At 38.4% G+C, this 23,210-nt stretch overlaps 1 pseudogene; it reads left to right on the forward strand.

Moving 5' to 3' along the window:
• The first annotated feature begins 22,016 nt into the window (after positions 1–22,016).
• On the forward strand, positions 22,017–22,852 carry LOC149221396 (superoxide dismutase [Fe], chloroplastic pseudogene; annotated as a pseudogene).
• Positions 22,853–23,210: the final 358 nt, after the last annotated feature.

Here is a 23,210-nt window from a genome sequence, read left to right on the forward strand (position 1 = left end):
ATTCATAGCTAGCCTGGAATCCTAGCAAACAAAGCTAATCATATAGAGAGAGCCCTCTCTGAGCCATAGGTTGGCTAGAGCCTATGCTTAAAAGTTTGTTTGTGGTTACCTCGGTCATTTTCTTTCTTTTGATAACTTCTAGAGAAAATTCTGAGTGATAACATAGTGGTGACCATACTGGGGACATCGAATCCTCAGTCCTAATAAAGCTTTAAGAAAATTCTAAATCTACATTCTGAGCCTCTTAAAGTCATTTGTTACAAGTTATATTGAAAAATCTCAAAAAAACAATTAAAAAATTTGAAATTTTGGCTTCTAGGAAGACTCATTTATTAGCGCAAATCCATACCCAAACCTTGCCCCAATAGTTGATAATCCCAACCCAATTTCAAGAAAATCCAAAAATGAAGAAAGTTCAGTTAGCAAGATACCATTAGTTAAAGCTAGTTCATGTCCTGATGAGTGGTTATTTTTAGAAGAAATTCCCTTTGATGTGCCATTTGAACAGTCATTATTTAGAACAAAATCCGAAAATGCACTCAGTGAAATTGTTCTAGATCTTGATTTTATTGTAGACCTTGAAGTTTAACAAGCCAACAAATCCATTGATGAATACATTTTGAAATATCCACAATCATCCATTAATACTGCCACAACCCCTCAGCTTTCTAAACAATCATCCATTACTTTGAGTTCACCTTTGTTCCCTTCAACTTCATCAATAATACCCTCTGAAGTCCATTCTTCACCACCATTTATACCTACTCTCCCTCACCAACCTATCATCACCCATTCATCACCTACTAGTCCTGGTTCTTCATCCATTCTTCATCCACATCTTAACCCCTCCCAGCTTACAACCATGGAAAATAGATATGCTCCTCTTGTTTTACCTGCCCAACTTGGTGCTATCCCAACAGACTACCAATGTAAAATTGTTCAATTTTATGGCACAGGACATTACACTGCACAACAACATGTCAACAAGATAACAGATTACTTTGAGTTGCTTGAGAATGACACATATAATGTTCAAATGAGACTCTTTGCCCAGACTTTAGCTGGTGATGTTAGGAAATGGTTTAGAGCTACCTGCTAATAGTATTGATATTTTAGATGCACTTCACTAGCAATTTTTGAACATATGGGAAAAGAAAAAGAATCCCCTACAAATCCTTTCAGAATATGAGAATATTAGAAGAGGACCTAATGAAACTGTTCAAGATTACTGCACTAGATTCAATAGTATATATAATACCATCCCAGTTAATCTTAGACCCCCACCTGACTTAGCATTAATAAAGTTCCTTGATGGTTTTGACACAGATATGGCATACCAACTTAGGGAAAGAAACCCCCCAACATTAGAAGAAATGCAAAGTGTAGCTGTTAGTGTTGAAGCTAATTTGTTAGCTAAAAGGGCTAGAGTTAGAAATGAAAAAAGAGGAACTGCTAAGGATGAAACTTCACCATCTGACATTAAAATATATAATTTAGCCAAAAGTATGGAAATACTAATGGATAGAATAGAGAACATAGAAAGGAAACCCCAATGGGATAACCAACAAGCACCTCTAGTTAGAAACCCAAACTTTAGAAAAAACCAAAACCAAAAGATTGAGAAAAATGGATCGGATCAGACATTAGGCCTCCTTTTCAAGAAAATTATGCTGAGACATCTCATCCAAAAGATCCAAAACAAGATACACAAATTAACCTAATGGGAATAAATGATGAGGACATTATTTTTCTAACTCAAGATGAGCAGGAACTGCATATGCTGCAACAATTACAAATCCAGTCTAGAGAGCCATTTGATTACAAATAGGGATATGATTCTACCATTTTTGAAGTACATAAACAATATAATCTAAGAAGCAAAAAGAATGTTGATTTCCCTGACCAAGCCAAGAAAACAGTGCAAAGTCAACCCAAGAAAATAAAAGAAGCCCGTGTTTCAAAAATCCTCCAAATTCTCCCTAGGCAGAACCCAAATCCTTCTGGCCCCACAATTGTAGACATAACCTCTGATCAACCTTCTGTTGATCCACCATCCACTTCAATTCCGCCTAAGGAACCAGTGGACAAAGCTCAAAACATCAGATCTGAAAATCCACATAAGGAGATCCCCACAAAAGGAAAAGAAGATAAGCCCACTCAAGTCCTTGCTGCAAAAATTCAAAACCTTCAAACAGAAAAGGTCTCTTTTCCATTCAATCTGGGAGAAGATATAGCAAAGCTAAAGATTTCAGTTCCTTTAACATAACTAATCAAGAATGAAACTTACAAATCACAGATAAACCGAACCTTAAACATTGCTGAAAATGAGGATTCAGTCAACCTATTTGATGACCAACTAGAACTCATATTTGGTCCATATTTTAATGGCAAACCATTAGAAGGAGTAGTTCCACCTTTTTACATTATCCTTAGTATCCATGACAAAATTCTACACAATGCAATATTGGATTATGGGGCCTCTCACAACTTAATGCCCAAATCAGTGATGGAGAAATTAAACCTAGGCATTACAAGGCCTTACAAAGACTTATTCTCATTTGACTCCAGTCAGGTACAGTGTCTAGGATTGATTAAAGACTTGTGTGTCACTTTAGTCTAATATCCTGCCAAAAGCATCCTTATGGATATTGTAGTTGCTGACATCCCACCAAAGTATGACATGCTGTTATCCAAATCATGGGGAGCCAAACTTCAGGGATGCTTACAACTAGATATGTCATATCCAACAATTTCTGTTTTTGGACAACCTAAGAAACTACATCGAGAAACCTTAATGAAATATATGGTAAGTAGCTATGATCGGCCTCAAAACTTTCCCATCTACTTCATACATTCATATATCGATTCTTTTATCCTGTATAATGCTGATCAAACACAAGAATAAATTTCAGACAATACTAATACAGAACCAAAAGAAATTTCATTTTCTGCACAAAATGAAACTACCCAAATTACAGAACTTTTCAATGAACAACATGGTCAAATTGCTATAAATGAAGAAAAAATTGTTGCACCAGACAGTGAAAATTATGAGCATGAGATATTATGGCATTTATATCTTGATGGATCAGTCAATAAGTTAGGAGTAGGAGCAGGAGTGTGGATATATAATTTGGAAAATAATCACTCAGAATGCCATGCATATAGATTGAATTTTAAATGTACCAATAATATGGCCGAGTATGAAGCATTAATTTTAGGTCTTAAGTTAGTTAGGAATCTAGGAGCTAAAGAGTTTCTGTCATGGGGGACTCTAAACTAATTATAAAACAGATTGATGATGTATATGTGACAAAGGACCCTATATTAAGTTGTTATAAAGGAACTATTGTAGAAATACTTAATACTTTCCTAGAAACAAAGCTTGCAGTAATCCCTAGAAAACACAATATACAAGCCCATAGTTTAGCAATGTTTGCCAGAAATTGCAAATTACCCTTCCAACCTAACCATCAATATACTACTAAAGTTAGGCACAAACTTGCAATTCAGATAATTTGAAGAATTGGCAAATATTTTCTAATGAAAAATAGATAAATAACTTTTTACTTTCAGAAGAAGAGTTTGTAAATAACAATATAGATACTGATACATCCATAGATCCTGACACTAAGGATGAGATAGAAATAAATGAGATAGAAGGTGATGAACTAGATAGAGTCAACCCAACTAAATTTACTAAATCAGATGTAGATAACTTAGAGCAAATTGAGATTGATGAAATAATCAGTGAAGAAACTGAAGTAATTAATCTCAAAGATAACTTCTTACCTAAGGGATTAACCCCTCTGGAAGATTTATTTGATTCAAATGATGTTCCTAGGAAACCTAAAATGGAACCATTAAGGTCTGATATAGAGGAATGTAATATAGGCACCAATGAAAATCCTAAACTGATCAAACTTTCAAAATCATTACCTCCAATTGAAAAAGTAAAATACATTGAGTTGTTGAAAGAATTTCAGGATGTCTTTGCTTGGAGTTATGAGGACCTCAAATCCTATGACACCAACATCATCCAACACACAATTCCTATTAAAGAAAATCAAAAGCCTTTCAAACAAAAACTTAAAAGGATCAATCATGTCTTATTACCTGTAATTGAAAAAGAAATTCAGAGGATGTATGATGCCAAAATAATTGTACCAATCAAATTTTCTAATTGGGTCTCAAACTTGGTGCCAACTAGAAAGAAAATTAGTGAGATCAGACTCTATATGGATCTCAGAAACCTCAACAAAGTGTCACTAAAGGACAATTACCCTCTCCCAAAAATGGACCACATTTTACAGAGGGTAGTTGGATCAACCATAATCTCATTGTTGGATGGGTTTTCTAGTTACAATCAAATATTGGTTCATCCAAATGACCAACCCAAAACTGCATTTACTACTCCTTGGTGAACATTTATGTATGTGAAAATGCCTTTTGGGCTAATGAATGCAGAAGCCACTTTCTAGAAGGCTATGGATATAGCCTTCACAAAAGAAATTCATGATTTCCTTGTGATATATCTAGATGATACTACTATATTTTAAAAATTTGACAATCAACATTTGGATCGTCGAAGACAAGTTTTTATTAAATGTAGGAAATTTGGAATCTCCTTGAACCCCAAAAAGTCTTTGTTTGGGTTAGAAGAAGGAAAGTTGTTAGTTCACATAATTTCAAAAGATGGTATAAGAATGGACCCTACGAGAATAGAAGCCATCTTGCAAATACAACACCTGAGGAACATTAGAGAATTACAAGCTTTCTTAGGAAAAATTAACTTTCTTAGAAGATTTATATCTAATCTGGCAAAGTTAATTAGATCACTAAACAATATGCTGAAAAAAGATTCCACCATAAAATGGACTGTTGAGGCTAAAAAATCCTTTGAAGACATTAAACTGGCCTTAACTAAAACACCTGTGTTAATCAGTCTATAGAGATTTCATCTTGTTTTCCTTTGCTTCTGAGCACACAATAGCTAGAGTTCTATGCAAAAAAAATGAACAGGGCTATGAAAAACCCATTGGTTTCTTTAGAAAAGCCCTGAGAGATGACCCCTTGAAATACAATATAATGGAAAAACAAGCATTGGCTTTAGTCAAAGCCATTAAGGACTTTAGGGTATACATATTATATTCTCATATAGTATCCTACGTTCCAAATTCAGTAGTCAAAGACATCCTGACTCAGGATGGTCCTAATGGAAAGAGGGGAAAGTGGATTGCTACTATTTTAGAGTATGATATAGAAATCAAACCTACTAAGTTAATCAAGGGCTAAGGTTTAGCCAAGCTCATGGCTGAATCAAACTATTAGACCTTGGATATAAACTTTATTGCAGCAATAGATAATGAAGAGGAGATGGCGACTCCACTAATCATCCAAGCCTTTATTTAATCACCTTGGTATGGTGATATTATTTATGTTTTACTGAACTTACAAGCTCGTCCTGAATTATCTAGACCTAAAAGCAGGTTTTTGAAGATGAAATCCTTGAAATTTTGTATATTAGACTATGATCTATTTTGGAGAGATCACGAAGGTATTTTTCTTAATTTCTTATTAAAAGATGAATCTGACAAAGTTTTACAAGAGTTTCATGCAAGTGACTGTGGAGGACACCTTTACTGGAAGAATAATGCAGATAAAATCCTTAGAGTTGGTTTCTACTGGCTTACCTTGTTTATTGATGTCAAAAAATATGTGACCTCCTATCATAAATGTAAAATTTTTGAGGGGAATAAAAAGCTTTTACGTTTACCCCTCAAGAAAATCTTTGTTGAAATACCTTTTCAACAATAGGGTTTAAACTTCATTGATGAAATTCACCCACCCTCGTCTGCCCAACACAAATGGATCCTCACAGCCACAGACTACTTCACAAAATGGATAGAGGCCATATCTTCAAGGCAAGCCACAAACACTATTATCATAACCTTGAAAACAATATTGTATCAAGATTTGGATGTCCAACTAAGCTCATTACTGATAACACAAAAACCTTTAAATCCAAAAGAATGATAGATTTATGCAATAAGTATCATATCACCTTGGGCCATTCTACAGCCTATTACCCTCAAGGAAATGGACTGGCGGAATCTTTAAGCAAAAGCCTAGTAAACATCATCAAGAAGTTACTAGAGGAAAACAAGAAAACTTGGAATAAGAAGGTAGTCAATGCCTTATGGGCAGATAGATTGACTACTAAAAAATCAATTGGTACTTCTCCCTATCAACTAGTTTATGGGATGGAAGCTGTATTTCCATCCTCTTTGGGAGTACCAGTAATGAAGATACTTCAAGAATTGCAGGTTGAACCAAATAACATCCAAAGAAGAATCAATCAAACTATTCATCTACAACAAACCAGAGAAGAGGTCTATATCTGGTCTCAAGTTGTGCAGGAAAGGGTTAAAAAGATTTTTGATAAGAGAACCAAGGCTGAAGATTTCTACCTTGGTGACAAGGTGCTCAAGTGGGATTCAAGGACGGAAGACAAAAGTAAACATGGGAAATTTGATTTCGTATGGAAAGGTCCCTACGTCATTTATGCTTACAGAGGAAATAATGCTTTCTTCCTGAAAGAAATTGATGGTATAGATGTAGAAGGTGGGTCAATGAATGGTTAGATGCTAAAACACTACTTTGAACCTAGTTACTATTTTTTCATTTCCCATTTGTACATATTCTATTTTCAAAATTCTAGTTTGGATTGGACGGTGATTTTTTAAGTTGAAGCCCGAAGAGAAGGCCCTAAGCTTTGAAAGGTTTACTGTCATAAGTATCAATAATGCAGATGCATAGAAGAACACTTTGCAAGGTAACATCAACAACAATTCAAAGGCCACTGATCTTTAAAGTTCTTGACATTTCACTAGAAAATTCCATCCCCAAGTGGAGCCACTATTAGGTTCAATAGGAGTCATAATTTTGAATGACTAAGGTTAAGCCTTGTAATATTATACATACCTTTTCTTTCTGCAAATGTTTTCCATATTAAAAAATTAAAAAATTTAAAGAGGGTATGTCCTAAAAGAATAATCAAAGGACAAAAAAGAATGAGAAAAAGGTCAAAAAAATGAAAATATATGAACCCAAAAAAACAAAAAAGAGAACATGAAAGTGAAATGCCACTACTATTTACTTTTATGCATAATAATGATTGTGTGCAGTGTTAGAGTCGGTCTAGTTATCCCTCCGTCAGAGATCAAAGCTCTTTTGCATTTCATGATTAGGTGTCCCATCAGTTTTGATTAGTTGCATTTCGTTAGGCATGCCATAACTCTGATGGAGCGGGTTGTGTCACTCATTCCCCTCGTGCTTGGCACTGCTGGTTCAGGCCTGTTTATTAAAATAAGTCTTCAAAGGTCATTTACAATCATGTTTTAAATTTTGAGGTCTTAGGTCTAGGGTTGAGTCAATTTTGTCTTGAAAAGTCTTAGAAGACCAGCAGGCCAGAGGGATGTCTTTGATAGATCATCACTTCAATAATTTTCATCATTGTACAGCTGAATTAGGACTTCTCTTCAAAACTCTGTTTTGAAGATAAGTCGCCATCTCATTTTTGTAAAAATTGTCAAAATTTTCAGTTCTTCAATCGTTCAAGTGCAACCTTGGTCTCCTTTTCCAGAGCATATCAGAGCTATCCCTGCAAAAAATTATCAGAGAAAATCATTATTTCAACCAATTTTAAAAGGGGAAACCAAAAAGGTCAGAGCCTATTAATTTTGAAAAAGTGTCAACAACCAAACATAAGAAAGTGGGTTTTGAGTTAAGCAAAAATCAACAAGGAGTCTATATGAAGATGTTTCTCTTCATTTGCAACCCATTCCACATTCCAAGAGCAAAGAGCATTGTTCTCAGGCGATTTTGTGAGTTTGTGAGCAAATTGGGCCACATCAGTGGCGCACGGCGCATCAGGTTGGGCGCGCGGCGCATCAGTGGCACGCGGCGCATCAGGAGACAAATTCCAATGCTATCTTACACTCGCGCGGTGCATCAGGAGCACGCGGCGCATTGGGTGAGGCGCGCGGCGCATTGAAGTTTATGCCCAGACTTTGTCCAAAACACACTCAAACACCTCTTCTCACGCATCAAATCACAGGTAGGATTTTATCCACGACTCATTATTGGTTTTGAAAGGTTATGTAAAGAAATTATGCTATATTTGCCATGAAAAAACCAAGTGTAAAAATCCTTGTCCATTAATTTGTTGTAAGGATTTAAATGCCAAGATTGCTGTAGGTTTTCAAAAATAAATGTTGCCAAGGTTTTCCTATTTCCTTTGTTTCCCATCCCCTATATTCACCAATATTTTCCCCAATAATTCCTCATAGAACCCTACACTATCCTCCCTCAAATCCTAACCCCTCCCTTCTACTACAAAAATATATTCCCTACCTCATCCCAAACCCTAAAACTTCAAGATTTCCATGCCCCTTCCCTTCCCTAAATTCCTTGTTTTATTTCCATTTTCCCCATTTCCCTAATGTTTTCCCTTTCTTAACAATTCCCTTGTATATTTGTGTCCCCTTGGTCACAGCATTTTGAGAAAAAGAAAAAGTCTACAGTCAATTTTGCACACAGTTGTATATCAGCATATATATATATATATATATTCCAACTACCTTGTTTTTAAGGAACATGTCAGAGACCAAGTCAGTATATGAGCAGGATTATGATAATGACTCTACATCGGAGGTAAATGTACCTAATGTGCCACGGAGGTATCACAAAGGTGGCAAAAGTGGTCAACATGTCAGTGAGGAGCCTACTTCTTTGGCTCAATTGCAAGCTTGTCCACTTGCAATGAATTGTTTTCTGTATCAATCATGTTTTGAATACTGTGAGCTGATCTCACGAATCCAACATCATCGGGAACTAGTCCGTTTATTTGTTCTACATTTACAGGATGGTCATGTAAACCTTGCCGGAGTGAATTTCACCTTGTCACCTGAGACTATTGCTCAGGCCATCAGGATACCAAATGTAGGGGAGGAATGGAATAAACCCCAGCTGTTAGACAGATTCTACTATGAGCCATATATCAAACCGGGGTATATAAGACATTTGAGTGCAGTTTTTCCTTTCAGATTCCTACGGGATAAGTATGCACCATTGATGAAACTCATCATCCGATATTTCAGTTGCGAAGGCAGATTCTCACGACTCTATGTGTACCATGTTCGTTTGTTGATGCATTTCACAAGGGTACGTATGATGAACATTCCATTTTTCATGTGTCGCAACATAGAGAGGATGGTGCCTTTAGTACAAAGGAAGAGCCCAGCACATCAGCATAAGAGCATCTATCATTATGCATTGATTAAAATCGTAGTGATGCATCAGTTGGCACAACAGGGCATTACTTGGGAAGATTTCATCTCCCATGATTACTTTGCAGCATTACAGCCACCTCCCGAGATAGTTCATGATGAGGGAGGACCTTCACACCAGCCAGACATTCCCGAGACTGAGCATATAAGTGCTCCTCCATATGTGACATACCAGCGAGGCTACAGGGCCTTATTTGCATCTACACGACGAGTACTATCTCCACCCGGGGTGAAAGGGGTCTCGTTGACTTCATCAACACAGCGAGTGTTATCTCCACCTCGTGTGGAAGGGGCCTCGCTTTCGACAGCAGCACCGCAGGTACAGGATAAGGGAAAGAAGCCCAAGCATGAGGAGAGGCCTTCAGCTGAGCCATCAGGTTTTGTTACTATTCATGATGATGAGATAGCTTCAGAATCAAAGAAGACCCAATATATCAGGTATCTAGAGCAGCGGAATAAACAGCTTGAGGACTAGCACGTGATCATAGAGCTACAGAACATCCGTGAGAATCGTCAAGCTGCCCAACATAGAGAAATTGAGTTCACCTCTCTAGAGCAACAGGTAAATGAGGATCGAGAGGCTAATCTCGAGAGGGTCAACATCTGCTTGGAGGAACGGCTGAAAAAGGCCAATAGAGACAATGCATTATTGAAACACATGGCTATGCATTACAAGGTCCGGAACCTAGTTTGCAAGGTGCGAATTAGGAGTCTTAAGGCAAAATTGAAGAAAGCGGTCAAGAAGCAAAAAAGACAAAAGGAGCTTAATCGTATTTGGATTTTGGAAGAAACCTCTTTGGCTGAGCATGGTACTTGATTGGGGACCCCCAGCCCAAATTTCAAGGAATTTGGAGAAAATTTTGTCAATTTTTGAATTTTTGGCTCTAAAAACAGGTTTTTTGGCTCAACGCGTAGCGCGCAGCACGCGACCCATAAGATTGGGAGGTCCAAATCACAAATGGTTTGCATTTTTGGATTTTTCATGATGAAATATACCTGCTCAGCTATTGACAAGGCATTTCATCAAGGTTTGGGTCCCCAAAAGGTCAAAAAACATGCAAACAATGACCTCACTACCCCTTTTTGGACACACAGGAAGCAGTCTTTGGAGAATAAACTTTTGGAGGGGAAAATTGACACCAAATTGGAAAATTTGACTTGGGTTGGAAAGTAGACATCCATACCTTTCCAACGAGCTATCGTGAGCTCAATTTGGATGCCGGGAAGTTCCCCAAAAATAGGTGGAAAGGCGCGCGGCGCATAGGGTTTTTCAGCACAGTTTTCACCTTTCAGCTCAGAAACTCGGCCAGTCTTCACCAGTTTCACTCCCTGAGATGATATTTGACCAAACATGATGTAATTTGATGTATGTGAGGTAACATGGAACTTATTTATCTCCTTCTAGATGGTTCATTCACAAATTACCAAGAAATTAATGTAATGAATCAGTTTCCTTCTTTTTAGAGGTAGGTTGTTTTGGTCAACTAGATTCTTGCTCCATGTTTAGAATTGGTTGAAACAGCTCCTAGGATGATGAGCTCGACCCCTAGAGGCAAGGGAATGTGTTAGCTTGCCTATATTATGTATTTTCTTAGTCATTTTCCAGGTTGGACTCTTGGGGAAAAGGTTTTGAGACTCTATTGTACATTTTACTTCAGCATTTTGGCAAAGGAAAGACCAGGGTTTTGCAGCACTGTTTGGATTTCATGTGGCTTTATGTCTTGATGGTGTGCTTATTTCAGTACTTGTAAGTTGTTATGTGTATCATTTTCCTTCTCTCATCTTTTGCAATTGAACAAATGAAGTGTTAAGGTAGAATTCATAATCTGTAATGCTCTGCCTTTAAGTTTGTTTGATCTCCTATGTTTTCATCTGTTTAAGGAGAATCCTTGAGGTTTTCTTGCTCTCCTTAGCTCCTCACCTGTCTGATCTACCCACCTCATTAACTTATAAGGCATCAAACAATTCCCTACCTTGCTCCAATCAGATCTCTGCAGAAACTGTGTCTCATCCCCGCACCCAAAATTGCCTTTCCCTTTGATTCAACAAAAACCCCAAAAAATCACCTTTAAACCTCTGCACTTAATACCTAGCCTAAGATTAGTTACAATTTCAGTCATCTCGAGCCTCATTGATTATATTTTTCCGAGATTGACTCGGAGAGAGCCCTCTCCTGTCCTCGTAGGGCTAGCTACGAGGCTGAGCGTGGTTTGATGTTGCCTTGAGTTTTGCCTTCCTCAGCCTGGGGCAAATTCGAGCGCTAACATAGTGGCGACCATACTGGGGAAGAACATGGTTTGCTTGTTGATGTCATTTGTTTTATAAGCTACAAACGGAGCCTGAAGTTATGCCAGGTAGCCTTCGAAATGCTTTTTCTTTGCATTAGCGGAAGTAGATAAACTCTGCTTCAGTCAATCTCTGGTCTAGCTTGTAAACGTGCCATCTAACTTGTTAATTACCCCAGTACATGTATCAAGTTCAGATCTGATGGTTGATGGTGGACAACGATCAGACACTGGCAAGGCTGAAATCATTCACCTGACGACTCTAAATCATTTTCGAGATCAGATCCAAAGACTCCACTGGAGGATGATCTCAACCAGCAAAAACATGAAAGGACAACATGGGCAGATCAGGTATTCAAGTTGGAATTTCATCCAAGACATTTTGTTCTTTGTCATAAATTATTTCTTCTCTTTTCCCAAGAATGTCAAGAAGGTTTTGCAACGTATATTGTATTTGGGAAGAGATCCTCGGCCTGCAGTTGATTCTTTCCCTTTGAAGATTGTTAATACCAAAGATTTGCATACCTTTGAGCTTGATCAAGACCTTTCTTCTAAATTTTGTGATGACCATCTTCAGATTGATGAACCTCAAAAGACCAAGACTAATTCTATACCTGCTGTACATACCCCTACACCTTGTAAAATTCTAGATCGGTATAAACCTCCCCAGAAACTATCATCTATACTTGCCGAGGTTTGATGGTGAAAGTAAGAATGTCAACGCTGAGCAACATGTGTAGAATTTTGAGTCTTTTCTATACCTTTTTGAGGTTGATAGCGAAGATGTTAGTGTTAGGCTTTTTTCTCTTTCTTTGCAAGCCAAAGTCAAGAGTTGGTTCAAAGCCCTGCCTGATGCAAGCATCTCAGATTTCCGACAGTTCATCAAAGTTTTTCTCGACAGGTGGATGATCGGGCAGAACCTTTTCCTTATTATAGAAGAGTATAATCAGCTGAAAAGACTACCAGGGGAGACAGTACAACAATTTTCTGCCAGATTTAACCAAGTTTATTATTCGATGCCAGTTGAGATAAGGCCTACTCCTAGATCTGCTCTCTTGCACTATCCGGGTGCCTTTGATCCGGAGATGGAGTTTCAGCTGAGAGAAAGGGATATTGCAACACTTCACGAGATGCAGAACATTGCAGTAAATGTAGAGGTGCATCTGTTGATCCGACGGGCAAGGTTGAAAGAAGAAGAGATGAAAAACATAGATCCGGAAAAATCGACATCTCTAGAGGTAAAGCTTGACATTTTGGTAAGTGCAGTAGAAGAGATGATGCAAAGGATCACCGTAAGGAATGATTATGATGTTCAAGCCCATGGCTCGCTGATTGAAGAAGAACAAGTCGTGCTCCAAAACATTTTCTTTCTGATGCCAATTGTTATAGATTTGATAATGGTTGTCTTATTAATCATCTTGGAGAAGAGAGATCTGTTGATATGACATGTATGCTTGATGATGTCTTTTATAGTGATGATTTGCCTCAGTTTGATCAATATGATGATGATTATGTTCTCCAAACAGAAGCTAATCTTGCAATCAAGCAAGCAGCTAGTTTGTGGGAGGAAGAAGTTCATTTTTAGCAGCTTGAATACAATGTTCAACCATCACATATCAGCTATGACAGTGACGAGGAAAGTGCAGCAAAGTTTGAAGTAAGTGAAGGATCTTTGCCTTTTTGCTTTGATTCATGTCAGTTCATTAGAGACAACTTCCATGCAATCAGAAATCAGCTATCGACTAGTCTTGATTTGGATCCTCTTGAGCGATATTCAGATTTCCAGCCCCCAAATTCCATTGATTGTCAAGTTGCACATGAAGATATGGAAGCTAACACATATGATCAAATGATACAAGAAGATTCCCTGCCTTTCTATTTTGAATCATGTCAGTTTTTGAAGGGTAAATTGTATAGTAAATCTTCAAATGAGCAACCTGTAGGAAATCAACAATCACTCAGTTTTAATGTTGAGGATGAAGGTCAGATTACAGATGAAGGTGTGGCAGCTGAAATACATGATTTAATGATGCAAGAGGATTCTGTACCCTTTTGTTTTGAAGCATTTCAGTTTATAAGGCATAATTTTCATACTATCTCTAAAGAAAAAGATGAGCAGCCAATAGAATGTCATACAATTTCAATGGACACATTGCAGCAGTCTTTTCAAGTTTTTCATGATCCAATAGCTGATGTTTTGGATGAGGTTTGCAGTCAAAGTCTTTCTCCATTGACTACATGTGATCTTGAAACATGTGCCGATATGAATTTGATCCGGCAGCCGTTTCTTTCTCATTTTCAGCAGAGGTCTCGTCACAAGGCTCAGATCAAAGTTTGCATTCATGGTATGAGGAAACAAGAAGTAATCCATTAGATGAGCTAAGTTCCAGTGTGCTTGAATTTCAAGATCCTTATGCAGTGTTTTTGGAGGTGGATAGAGAATTCATATCATTCTATGGATTTGTTTCCAAGTTGTCATGGGAGTTTCCTTTCAGTAGTTCTCTCTTGTTGTTCATAAGTGAGCACTTGCGGAGAATTCGAACAGCAAATGGGATACTTACTTGGTTGCATTGGTTGTTTCATTTCACTTGATCAGGTGATGAATGAAACTGTTAGAGTAGGTTTTGATGAATAAGCTCCACTTTGAGCATCATTTCTAGTTTTACGGTTGTGTTTAAGTATTGAGTCAGTTTTTAGTTGAGTGAGAGTCAATTTGTGTCATCCGAGTCATCAGTTTTCAGTCACGCATTTTAGTTTGAGTTTTTGACTCCATTGCCCAATGGATGAAGGCACTGTCTGCTCTCCCAAAGATCTGTTGTTCTTGGCATCTCCAAGGAGCTACCATCCCCATTGGAGCCAATGTTAGAGTCGGTCTAGTTATCCCTCCGTCAGAGATCAAAGCTCTTTTGCATTTCATGATTAGGTGTCCCATCAGTTTTGATCAGTTGCATTTCGTTAGGCATGCCATAACTCTGATGGAGCAGGTTGTGTCACTCATTCCCCTCGTGCTTGGCACTGCTGGTTCAGGCCTGTTTATTAAAATAAGTCTTCAAAGGTCATTTACAATCATGTTTTAAATTTTGAGGTCTTAGGTCTAGGGTTGAGTCAATTTTGTCTTGAAAAGTCTTAGAAGACCAACAGGCCAAAGGGATGTCTTTGATAGATCATCACTTCAATAATTTTCATCATTGTACAGCTGAATTAGGACTTCTCTTCAAAACTCTATTTTGAAGATAAGTCGCCATCTCATTTTTGTAAAAATTGTCAAAATTTTCAGTTCTTCAATCGTTCAAGTGCAGCCTTGGTCTCCTTTGCCAGAGCATATCAGAGCTATCCCTGCAAAAAATTATCAGAGAAAAGCATTATTTCAACCAATTTTAAAAGGGGAAACCAAAAAGGTCAGAGCCTATTAATTTTGAAAAAGTGTCAACAACCAAACATAAGAAAATGGGTTTTGGGTTAAGCAAAAATCAACAAGGAGTCTATATGAAGATGTTTCTCTTCATTTGCAACCCATTCCACATTCCAAGAGCAAAGAGCATTGTTCTCAGGCGATTTTGTGAGTTTGTGAGCAAATTGGGCCGCATCAGTGGCGTGCGACGCATCAGGTTGGGCGCGCGGCGCATCAGTGGCGCGCGGTGCATCAGGCGACAAATTCCAGTGCTGTCTTACACGCGCGCGGCGCGTTGGGTGAGGCGCGCGGCGCATTGAAGTTTATGCCCAGACTTTGTCCAAAACACACTCAAACACCTCTTCTCATGCATCAAATCACAGGTAGGCTTTTATCCATGGCTCATTCTTGGTTTTTAAAGGTTTATGTAAAGAAATTATGCTATATTTGCCATGAAAAAACTAAGTGTAAAAACCCTCCTTGTCCATTAATTTTCTGTAAGGATTTAAATGCCAAGATTGTTGTAGGGTTTTCAAAAATAAATGTTGCCAAGGTTTTCCTATTTCCTTTATTTCCCATCCCCTATATTCACCAATACTTTCCCCAATAATTCCTCATAGAACCCTACACTATCCTCCCTCAAATCCTAACCCCTCCCTTCTACTACAAAAATATATTCCCTACCTCATCCCAAACCCTAAAACTTCAAGATTTCCATGCCCCTTCCCTTCCCTAAATTCCTTGTTTTATTTCCATTTTCCCCATTTCCCTAATGTTTTCCCTTTCTTAACAATTCCCTTGTATATTTGTGTCCCCTTGGTCACAACATTTTGAGAAAAAGAAAATGTCTATAGTCAATTTTGCACACAGTTGTATATCAGCATATATATATATTCCAGCTACCTTGTTTTTAAAGAACATGTCAGAGACCGAGTCAGTATATGAGCAGGATTATGATAATGACTCTACATCGGAGGTAAATGTACCTAATGTGCCACGGAGGTATCACAAAGGTGGAAAAAGTGGTCAACATGTCAGGGAGGAGCCTACTTCTTTGGCTCAATTGCAAGCTTGTCCACATGCAATGAATTGTTCTCGGTATCAATCATGTTTTGAATAATGTGAGCTGATCTCACAAATCCAACATCATCGGGAACTAGTCCGTTTATTTGTTCTACATTTACAGGATGGTCATGTAAACCTTGCCGGAGTGAATTTCACCTTGTCACCCGAGACTATTGCTCAGGCCACCAGGATACCAAATGTATGGGAGGAATGGAATAAACCCCAGCTGTTAGACAGATTCTACTATGAGCCATATATCAAACCTGGGTATATAAGACATTTTAGTGCAATTTTTCCTTTCAGATTCCTACGGGATGAGTATGCACCATTGATGAAACTCATCATCCGATATTTCAGTTGCGAAGGCAGATTCTCACGACTCTATGCGTACCATGTTCGTTTGTTGATGCATTTCACAAGGGTACGTATGATGAACATTCCGTTTTTCATGTGTCGCAACATAGAGAGGATGGTGCCTTTAGTACAAAGGAAGAGCCCAACACATTAGCATAAGAGCATCTATCATTATGCATTGATTAAAATCGTAGTGATGCATCAGTTGGCACAACAGGGCATTACTTGGGAAGATTTCATCTCCCGTGATTACTTTGGAGCATTACATCCACCTCCCGAGATAGTTCATGATGAGGGAGGACCTTCACACCAGCCAGACATTCCCGAGACTGAGCATATAAGTGCTCCTCCATATGTGACATACCAGCGAGGCTACAGGGCCTTATTTGCATCTACACGACGAGTACTATCTCCACCCGGGGTGGAAGGGGTCTCGTTGACTTCATCAGCACAGCGAGTGTTATCTCCACCTCGTGTGGAAGGGGCCTCGCTTTCGACAACAGCACCGCAGGTACAGGATAAGGGCAAGAAGCCCAAGCATGAGGAGAGGCCTTCAGGTGAGCCATCAGGTTTTGTTACTATTCATGATGATGAGACAGCTTCAGAATCAGAGAAGACCCAATATATCAGGTATCTAGAGCAGCAGAATAAACAGCTTGAGGACCAACACGTGATCATAGAGCTACAGAACATCCGTGAGAATTGCCAAGCTGCCCAACATAGAGAAATTGAGTTCACCTCTCTAGAGCAACAGGTAAATGAGGATCGAGAGGCTAATCTCGAGAGGGTAAACATCTACTTGGAGGAACGGCTGAAAAAGGCCAATAGAGATAATGCATTATTGAAACACATTGCTATGCATTACAAGGTCTGGAACCTAGTTTGCAAGGCGCGAATTAGGAGTCTTAAGGCAAAATTGAAGAAAGCGGTCAAGAAACAAAAAAGACAAAAGGAGCTTGATCGTCTTCGGATTTTGGACAAAGCCTCTTTTGTTGAGCATGGTACTTGATTGGGGACCCCTAGCCCAAATTTCAAGGAATTTGGAGAAAATTTTGTCAATTTTGAATTTTTGGCTCTAAAAACAGGTTTTTTGGCTCAACGCATAGTGCGCAGCGCGCGACCCATAAGATTGGGAGGTCCAAATCACAAATGGTTTGCATTTTTGGATTTTTCATGATGAAATATACCTGCTCAGCTATTGACAAGGCATTTCATCAAGGTTTGGGTCCCCAAAAGGTCAAAAAACATGCAAAAAATGACCTCACTACCCCTTTTTGGACACACAGGAAGTAGTCTTGGGAGAATGAACTTTTGGAGGGGCAAATGGACACCAAATTGGAAAATTCGACTTGGGTTGGAAAGTAGACATCTATTCCTTTCCAATGAGCTATCGTGAGCTCAATTTGGATGCCGGGAAGTGGCCCAAAAACAGGTGGAAAGGCGCGCGGCGCATAGAGCTCAGGCGCGCGGCGCATAGGGCTCAGGCGCGCGGCGCACAGGGTTTTTCAGCACAGTTTTCACCTTTCAGCTCAGAAACTCGGCCAGTCTTCACCAGTTTCACTCCCTGAGATGATATTTGACCAAACATGATGTAATTTGATGTATGTGAGGTAACATGGCACTTATTTATCTCCTTCTAGATGGTTCATTCACAAATTACCAAGAAATTAATGTAATGAATTAGTTTCCTTCTTTTTAGAGGTAGGTTGTTTTGGTTAATTAGATTCTTGCTCCATGTTTAGAATTGGTTGAAACAACTCCTAGGATGATGAGCTCGACCCCTAGAGGCAAGGGAATGTGTTAGCTTGCCTATATTATGTATTTTCTTAGTCATTTTCCAGGTTGGACTCTTGGGGAAAAGGTTTTGAGACTCTATTGTACATTTTACTTCAGCATTTTGGCAAAGGAAAGACTAGGGTTTTGCAGCACTGTTTGGAATTCATGTGGCTTTATGTCTTGATGGTGTGCTTCTTTCAGTACTTGTAAGTTGTTATGTGTATCATTTTCTATTGAAAACGAGATTAACTCAGACAAATATATAAATCACACATAAAAACCAGACACACAATATTGGCGGAAAAAAGGCTGAAGCCTCATGCTTCTCTCTCACATTCATTTATTCATTATTAAAATAATTGAATATAGTGTTACAAATAAATAGATGAGAGATAGTGTTCTCAAGATAGTGCGTGTTATCTTAGACACTTTTGGTTGAGATAATTTCTCCTTTGGTTGAGATAATTTCTCACCAGACACACACCAATATAGGAGTTACCTAAACTAACTCCTATCTTATAGGAACAACCCAAGAGTTAGGCACAAATTCCTAACTTGGAATATTTAATTAATTTGTTTATTTTTGGATTTATTATTGTTTTATGAGAGAGGCTAACATTCCCCCCTTCAATGATAAATCCAAAATAAGAATGAGGAACCATCTTCCAAGTTCCCATGTTGATCCTAAAAAACATTGCCTGAAAAAACCGCCAAATCTGGATGTTGGAAAAAACTCAAATCTGAAGAGAACATGAATCAGCTGCATGCTTGATTCATCTCTGAATGTCGCTTGACAACTCCATCATGTGCCAAGCTGCAAAAGGATTCAACTGTCCTTTGTTTGAAAACAGCATCCGGTGTCCACTGACACAATTTTGATGAATGCCCACTGGCGTATTTGTTGATGATGATTGCCCACTGGCTGATGATGTTGAAAAACAACTCAATGTTGCTTTTGCTATGATGAAAGCTGCTCACTGCTGCTTTGGCTGTCGATCACCCACTGGCGAATTTGCTGATGTTCACTATTGATGAAAACTGCCCACTGGCTGATGAAGATGCCCACTGGCTGCTTCGCTGATGTTGTCGAGACTTTCAGTCTGACAACCACTTGTCAATTTCATTGACATTTTCCCCCCTTTGTCAGCTGAAAGGAGAGACAATCTTCTCCAAAATATATTTGAACTCCCCCCCTTCAGGTGTAGGAGAGTTTCACTGTTGTACTCCCTCATTCAACTGCATGAGAGTACCATCATCTGTTCACTACTGGCTGCACTATGTGTGATTGTAGTCGGTTGTAGAACTGAGACAATCATTTGACTATGGATGACCATTCCCAAGGATCAATCCATTCATAATGTATCTTCAATCTGCCTGATTTTTGTTGGTTGCGACATTTTTTTGAGGAATGATTGGGCTTGCCACAATGGCAACAAGGATGGAGATCAAAACACTGATCTTCCATATGACCGGTTCTTTGACAATGAGAACACTTCTGTTGGACTTCAACTTCAGATTGCATGCAATTCTGTTTGTCTGCAACTTTTTCAGAACCTACTGAGGTGTGTTGTTCAAGAAATCCTACACTCACGAACTTAAATGGCTTGGAATAATCTAGGATATGTAAGTTGGTGTCATCAGTGACATATCCTAAGCCTCGTTGATTCTTGTTATTTTGAATTTCTTCCCAGGGCTTGATGATGGGTTTGGAAGAAATTTGAATTTGATCATGAACAACTTCGACACTTGAAGTTGTTTGGATAAGTGATTTGGAATCAACATCTTTATCTTCATTTGTATGGTTGAATGACTTGGAAGAAGCACTCTTTTGTTGCAGCTCATCTCTTTGTAGTTGCGACTCTAGTTGAAGAAACTCAATGGTTTCATGTGTTTGTCGTAGATGCCGTGAAAGATCAGCAAGAGTTTCTTTGCTGATGTACACCATGTCTTCATCACTGGAGATGATCAAACTGTGAAGAATGTTTAACCACTAAATAAGTTGCGCCATCTGAACTTGCTCACTTGAAATCAGGCTCTCTTGTCGTAGTTGTCGTGCTTTGAATTGTATCACTTGATTTTGTTACTTGAATGACAAGCTCGCTTGCTATGGAACTTGAATGGTATGCTTTGATGGTTGCTACAATGAACTTCACTCTGACTCGCTTGAAAGTTTGAACTTTGTACTGTTTTGACGCAAATTGCTTGAATGAATACTCACGCTCGCTTGCAGGAGATGTGAACTTGTTTCTTGTTTACTTTAGAGTTAAAAATCGTGCATTCACTTGATTCTGCTTAAAGGAAGGGTGTCGAACACTGTCGAAAATGCACCCAAAAAAGCTTACAATGATTTTAATGATGCAATTTGACTCAATTCAAGACTTGGGTGTCGGTTTCAACCAAGAATGCAGCCTTACAATTCAATGTGATTTGAGTTTGATTACAAGTTCAACAATGTTGATGTAGACTGTGCTCTGAAACATTGAAATTTATAGATTCATTAACTTGATTGTAGTGATGTAGACTTTTCTTTGAAATGCTGGAGTCTGCATATTCATGAACTTGATTGTATTGAGTGAAATTGTTCGTTGAGGTAGAATGCTGATGTTGAAAACTTTGATTATTTGTTGTAGTGACGCAAATGCATGTGTTGATTATCCTTCCTTGGTGCTATTCTGTTACAAGTGTTGTGCTTGCTTGCATTGAACTTTATGTGTGTGGTAAATGCGATCATTTATGTGTCACAACTAGACACAAATCATAAGTAACAACATGAAGCCATAAAACACATGCGCCATCAAACACACACAGTGTACCTTAGATCCCCTTATTCAATTTCGGGCGGATCTAGGACACAATCACCACAAATAATATGTCTTTATTGAGTATTGAGATCATCAACCTTTCATCTTTTACAACATTGCCATGAAAGCTTTCTCAAACAATGAGAATTTGACACTCACAAATTTGGAAGAAAATGCGTTCAAAAACCTGACTCAACCTCCTACACCAATGAGCCTTCCACTGAAAAAATTTATCACTCCAAAGATTTCAAAACATCACCCTTATTACTCCATGACAAAGCTTTATTATCACACATATGTGATTTCCAATGTAAAAATCCCCACTTCACACTTATTACTCCCAAAAATAAAAAATAATTTATCGCATGTTGAAATATCACTCAACCATATTCCACTCCTTATCTCTCCAAAAACAATTTAATAAACAACTTTACCTTTTCCTTACCCAACTTGACTTATGCATTTAAATCCTCCAAAGCGTTTCTTTTACATATCACCAAGGACTATAAAATATTTTATTACTGTAATGAAAAGTAATAAAATATATTTTCTTATGCCATTAGAACTTGTGCATCGCTTCATGTATAATGTTTATGAATAACTACGCATAGACCTTGAAGGAAGTGCTTCAATCTTATGCAGGTTTTCCTTTAATCTTGTTTTGTTTTAACCAAAATCTTTGGCCACCATGTATCATTCATGAAGCACATAAATATTTATAAAGAAAATTGTTTCAACTTTTGATAAGTAAAATCATTCTCCGCATTAAAATTACCTGAATCTTCACGCACCGATGCAGCTTCATAAGTCGATGTTTCAGTATCTTCAGGTATGTTTGAGCGAATTAGGCGTGCTTCCAGAACTGTTGTTCAATTTGATGAAGTTTTCCACTGGATTTGAGGTCGGAATTTGCAGTCCACGCAGAGCGTAATGTAGATGGATTTCTCGCTGCTAATAATATGGAGTTGGGGGAGATTATCAACATTCTGAAAGAGAGGCTTCAATCGTGGTCTCTTGGGTATAGAGATGGCGCTGCTGCACTGTCCAATTTCACTTCCGCTACTTCCATTGGCTGCACCTGCAAGTTTCATTTCTCATCCAAAACATATACATTTACGAAAAGTAGCAGTTCCCAAGTTTCGAAGTGCTCCACCAACAGTTGCACTTCTTAATTTGAATCCTCCTCCCTATGATTTTGATGCATTAGAACCACATATGAGCAAACAGACTTTGTCTTTCCACTGGGGCAAGCATCATCAAGCTTATGTTGATAACTGTAACAATCAGATTAAGGATACAGAGCTGGCAGAGTGTACCTTAGAAGACATTATTAAGAAAACATATAACAACGGTGATCCTCTTCCAGTATTTAACAATGCTGCTCAGGCCTGGAATCATGAGTTCTTTTGGGAATGTATGAAACCCGGGGGTGGGAAAGAGCCTAAAGGAGAGATCCTTGAACTTATAAAAAGGGACTTTGGTGCTTATGATGAATTTTTAAAGGAATTCAAGCAAGCATCAACAACACAATTTGGCTCTGGTTGGGCCTGGCTTGTTTTAAAAGACAATAAACTTGTAATTGAAAAAACTCCAAATGCTCTGAATCCTCTTATCTGGGGTCATAAGCCGCTTCTGACCATAGATGTTTGGGAGCATGCGTATTACCTTGACTATCAGAATCGACGGCCAGATTACATATCGACATTTATGAATGAGCTTGTTTCCTGGGACGCTGTCAATGCTCGGCTTGATCGTGCCAAGGCTTCTGCAACATGATTGGTTTCTAGGACTTTAGCTTTTACATCTCCTGACAGTTATGCTCTGCATACATTACGAACAAACTCACACGGATGCGCCGAATTGTTCAGCCATAGCGCGTCACTGGATTTTACCGCTGGCTATTTTAGGAAGCGAGTCTGTCACAAAAAAACCTTCTTGGGAATCTTGAAGGCAGCTAAATTCTTCCTGCAATTTCCAGAGCAATATACTTGCAGATTCAAACAAAATGCAGAATAGGTATCTTTCAGCTCTGATACCACATATTGAAAATGAGATTAACTCAGACAAATATATAAATCACACATAAAAACCAGACACACAATATTAGCGGAAAAAAGGCTGAAGCCTCATGCTTCTCTCTCACATTCATTCATTCATTATTAAAATAATTGAATATAGTGTTACAAAT

This window comes from Pinus tabuliformis, chromosome Q (genome assembly GCF_031772625.1).
Source record: "Pinus tabuliformis cultivar Carrire ecotype Pingquan chromosome Q, CPIR1, whole genome shotgun sequence".
In the NCBI taxonomy this organism is placed as follows: Eukaryota; Viridiplantae; Streptophyta; class Pinopsida; order Pinales; family Pinaceae; genus Pinus; species Pinus tabuliformis.